The following is a 5,350-nucleotide window of genomic DNA, read 5'->3' as shown; positions in this document are numbered from 1 at the left end:
ATCCTTTTGTAGTTCATGAGCATGATGATTGGGTGTTCACTTGCTTGTGTGAGATGTGCTACCCTTGAACCTTGTTACAACGTCGGCACATGACCCATCATCTGACCTGAATAAAAAAAAAAAAGCCATCTTAACTGAAATAAGATGAAATCTCATTGTAGTTTGATTTGCATTTCTCTGAAAATCAATGCTGTTGAGTATATTTTCATATTCCTGTTTGGCATTTGTATGTCATCTTTTGAAAAAAATGTCTACTCAAATCTTTTGTTAATTTTTAAATTGGGTAATTAGGTTTTTTTCCTATAGAGTTGTTTGAGCTACTTATATATTCTGGTTATTACTCCCTTGTGAGATGGGAAGTTTTAAAATATTTCCTCTCACCCTGTGGATTGTCTCTTCACTTTGTTGATTGTTTCCTTTTCTGTGGAGAAGCTTTTTAACCTGCTTGATCCCATTTGTCTTTTTTTCCCTCAGTTGCCTGCACTTTCAGGGCATTACTTAAGAAATCTTTTTCCACTCCAATCTCCTGGAGAGTTTCCCCAATATTTTCTCATAGTAGTTTCATAGTTTCAGGTCTTAGATGTAAGAAGTGTTTAGTCCATTTTCATTTGATGCTTGTATATGGTGAGAGATGATACAGGTCAAATTTTATTCTTCTGCTTATGGATATCCAGTTTTCCCAGCACCAGTTATTGAAGAGACTGTCCTTTCTCTAAGGGGTCCTTGGCACCTTTGTTGAAAATGAGCTCACTGTAGATATAGTGATTTATTTCTGTGTTCTCTACTCTGTTTCATCGGTCTATGTGTCTGTTTCTATGCCAGCACCATGCTGTTTGGATTACTATAGTAATAGTAATAGTATAATTTGAAGTCAGATAATAATGTGACCACCCCAGTTTCATTCTTTTTATTCATGATAGCTTTGGCTATTCTGGGTCTTTCGTGGTTTCATATATATTTTAGGGATTTTTTTTCTATTTCTGTGAAGAATGTTATTGGTATTTTGATAGGGATTGCAATGAATCTGTAGATTGCTTTGGGTAGTATGGACAGTTTAACAATATTTATTCTTCCGATCCATGAGCATGCAATATCTTTCCTTCTTTGTGTGTCCTCCTCAATTTCCTGCATCAGTGTTTTGTAGTTTTCATTGCAGAGATCTTTCACTTCTTTGGTTTAAATTTATTCCTAAGTATTTTACTTGTAGCTATTATAAATGGTATTATATTCTTGATATCTTTTTCAGATTGTTCACTGCTGGCATATAGAAATGCTATTATTTTTTGTATGTTAACTTTATATCCTGCAACTTTACTGAATTTCTCAGTTCTAATAATTTTTGATGGAGTCTTTGGCTTTTTCCAAATATAAGATTATATCATCTGCAAACAAGGATAATTTGATTTTTCTTTTCCAACTTGGATGCCATTTATTTCTTCCTCTTGTCTGATTGTTCTAGCTAAGACTTAAAGTACTATGTTCAACAACAGTGGTGAAAGTGGGCATCCTTGTCTTGTTCCAAATCTTAGAGGACTTTCCATTTTTTTCTCTTCGGTGTTATACTAGCTATAGGTTTGTCGTATATGGCTTTTCCTTCTATATCCAGTTTTTTTAGGGCTTTTATCACAAAGCAATGTTGAATTTTATCAAATATTATCTCATAGCTCCTTTGAGTCAGGAATTCAGACAGGGGAAAGCAGATATGGCTTGTCTCTATGATATCTGGGGCCTTAGCCAGAAGACTGGGTCTAGGGTTGGAATCTACTCACACACCTAATGGTTGATGTTGTATCAAGTGGGAGCCTAGCTGGGTCTCTGGGGTGGAACACCCTATGGAGAAGCCTGGGCCTGGGCTTTTTCACAATTTGGTAGCTGGATTCCAAGGAAGAGCCTCCTGAGACAGCCAGACAGAAACCGTCAACATTTTTATAACCAAACCTCAAAGTTACACACATCACTTATGCCAGACTCTATTCATTGGTTCTATCACAAGCCTGGTCCCAGATTCAAGGTGCAGTAACAAACATAGACCCCATCTTACCCTGGGAACACAGTTAATCACCCGGAAGGAGTACATGAGGGATGGAATGAATATATAGGCATGACTATCTTTAAAAAATATATAATCTGTCACACACAGTATGCATAAAGCTGAATTTGTGTTGCCTCCAAAGCTGTTCCACCTCCTTTGTTTCCTACATCAGTGAACAAAACCAGTATTACAAATCACACTTCAGCCTATGCAACCTTATGGACCATACCACCGCATGGCTTTTAACTACTATTTCTTTCAACTACTTACATCCATCCTTTCTCTTTCTCTTAAACCACTCCCCCCCCGCCGCCCCCCCCCCACACACACACGCACACACTCCTTTGGTTCCCTACTTTCCCTGGCTAACTTCTACAAATCTTTCAGTTTATAGCATAAATGTCAATTCCTCTAGGAAGCTTTCTTGGATCCACCTAAGCTTCTGTCAGTCCCCTTTATCTGTTCTCCCAATGCATCCTGTATCAGTTACCCCCTGCTACATAACAAACAACAGCAAAACCTAGTGTTTGAAACAGCTACCACTTACTATTGGTTGTGGGCCTATGGATGGGTAGATGGCTCTGCTGATCTGGGCTGGGCTGGGCTGGGCTTGTCTCAACTCGGCTTATCTATGCAGCTACAGTAAGCTGAGAGATATCTGGTGGCTGATCATGGCTGGGCTCTTTGACATGTCTGGGGGCTGTGGCTAAAAAAACTGGGCTCACTTGTCTCTGATTCATAGGATTTCTCATCCTCCAGGAGATAAAATATGTATCTGATAAAATAGTCTCCAACTATTAAAAAGAGTTCAATACTGATACATGCTAAAACACAGATGAATCTTGAAAACTTTATGCTAAGTGAAAGAAGCCAGATCAAAAAGGTTACGTATTGTATAAACCCAATTGTATGAAATGTACAGCTTTTTCACATGTCACAGGCAGGATCTAATGAACACACAAAAGTGCTCAAGACCTCTTGAAGTCTAAACTCAGAACCACACGCCGTCACTTCTACCACATTCTATCAGTGAAAATAAGCCAAAATGCCAGCCTTGATAAAGAATAAAAGGAGCCTCCAATGTCACAAGGAAAAGAATGTAGACATAGGATTGTTACTAAGGTAATCAACCCACCAACCCCTTGTTATTTCTTCCACATAGAGAGTACATACTAACTCCATGTGATGGCCCTCCTACTAAAATACATCCTCCGTGGACACCATTGATGTCATATGTCATGTCTCATTTGCGATGAATCTGCACACTCACCCTAATGTCATCACTTAATAAATACTGCACTTACAGTGAATAAATGCATTTGCTTATCTAGCTATTAGTGCTACAGTAAAGAAAAATACAACTGGCCAGGTGCAAAGGTTCATGCCTATAATCCTAACACTTTAGGAGGCAGAGGCAGTTGGATTGGTTGAGCCCAAGAGATCAAGACCAGCCTGGGCAGTGTGGTGAGATCTCATAAGATTTGTTTTATTTTAAAGAGAATTATTTTTCTATTTCCTAAAATAGAAACAAATTAGCTGGGCACGATGGCATGCACCTGTAGTCCCAGCTACTTGGGAGACTGACATGAAAGGATCACTTGAGCCCAGAAATTCAATGCTGCAGTGAGCCATGATTGCACCACTGCACTCTAACCTGGGAGACTTAGGACAAGACCCTGTCTCAAAAACAACCAACCAACCGAAAAAAAAAAAACAAAAAAAAAAACCCAGAAAAAGAAACAACTGATATCTCAATAATAAATGTCATTAAGTCAAAGCTACAATGTTTAGATACTTTCTGAATCAGCAACACTATAATAGTAAGGCTAGACTACACAGGAGCCACCACTCTTTGCCCTTGACTTACGGTACCAACACAAAAGAGCTAGTAACTGCTAAAACCAAATATTAGGCTCTGAGACACAGGTGAAGAAAGTGGGGCTCACCTTAGATCCTGGGGTTACCAAGCAGCGTCTTTTTGCTCATAAGACAAAAATCAGAAGCAATTCATGTATTGTTAAATTGCTTCTTTGAGCACTCTGGATATTTTATCTGTTTGTTTTATGTTTCTCTCTGATTCTAGATCTTTCATTCTTTTTAATATTTTATTTAATTTTTTTAGAGGCATAACCTCACTCTGTCACCCAGTCTGGAGTGCCATGGTGCATTCATAGCTCACTGCAGCCTCTCACTCCTGGGTCCAAGAAATCCTCCCACATCAGCTTCCTAAGTAGCTGGGACTACAGTCATGCACAACCTGACTAATTTTTTAAAATAACAGCCTTATAATTTATGTACCACAAAGAACACTGTTTTACAAAGTACACACTTCAATCGTTTTTAGTATAATCACAGAGTTTCTCATTAATCATCACTCTAATTTCAGAACATTTTCATCACCCCAAAAAGAAACCTCATGCCCATGAGAAAACACTTCCCATTCCCTCCTCCAAACATTCTTCAGCCCATGAAAACCACGATTTCTTTTTCTGTCTCTGTGGATTTGTCTATTCTGGACATTTCATACAATTGAATTTATACAATATGTGGCCTTTGCATCTGGCTTTTTTCGCTTAGCATAATGTTTTCAAGATTCATCTATCAGTATTTAACTCTTTTTAATAGTGGGAGAATATTTTATTGGAAACACTTTTTTTAATTCATTCACACTTGATGGACATTTGGGTTGCTTCCATTTTTGTTTATTATGAGTCATGCTGCTATGAACATTTGCATACAAGTTTTTATGTGGAAATATGTTTCCAGCGTCTTTTGGGTGTATACTTAGGAGTGGAATTGCTGGGTCATTTGGTAACTCTATGTTGAACTCTTTGAGGAACTGCCAAAGTGGCTGTACCACTTTATATACCCAGCAATGTATGAAGCTTTCAATCTCTCCATATTCTTGCTCACACTTGTTCTCTATCTTTTTGATTATTAATATCCTAGTGGATGTGGAATAATATCTCACTGTGACTTTCATTTGCATTTCTCTACTAAGTTGTGTATCTTGACCATATGTATATCTTCTTTAGCAAAATGTCTGTTCAAATCTTTTGCCCATTTTTAATTGGTTGAATATTTATTTTTAAATCTAGGTCGCATTTCTCGATTTTTGGCCTCTGATAATTTTGTGACTATCCATCACAAAACCTTGTCTTAGGAAGGCTCTTTCAATTATTATTTTTTTTCCTGAGGCTACTGAATAGCTGTAGGTTACTTAGGAAATTGTTCTGGTTGTTTTCTATGTGAATCCAGAAAGCCATTCGTCTGCTTATTGTTTTACTAAATGTCAAATGTTTGTTTATTTCCCCAGGG

At 37.7% G+C, this 5,350-nt stretch overlaps 1 non-coding gene across 1 annotated transcript; it reads left to right on the top strand.

Annotated features, from left to right (window-relative positions):
• Nucleotides 1-107, top strand: LOC135277135 (small nucleolar RNA U13). Its single transcript, XR_010344733.1, has one exon. It is a non-coding gene; the product is annotated as a small nucleolar RNA U13 (small nucleolar RNA).
• Nucleotides 108-5,350: the final 5,243 nt, after the last annotated feature.

Source organism: Aotus nancymaae, unplaced genomic scaffold, assembly GCF_030222135.1.
Source record: "Aotus nancymaae isolate 86718 unplaced genomic scaffold, 86718_ANA_hifiasm-v0.15.2.pri h1tg000029l, whole genome shotgun sequence".
Lineage (NCBI taxonomy): Eukaryota > Metazoa > Chordata > Mammalia > Primates > Aotidae > Aotus > Aotus nancymaae.
This window is presented reverse-complemented; position numbering and strand designations above follow the sequence as displayed.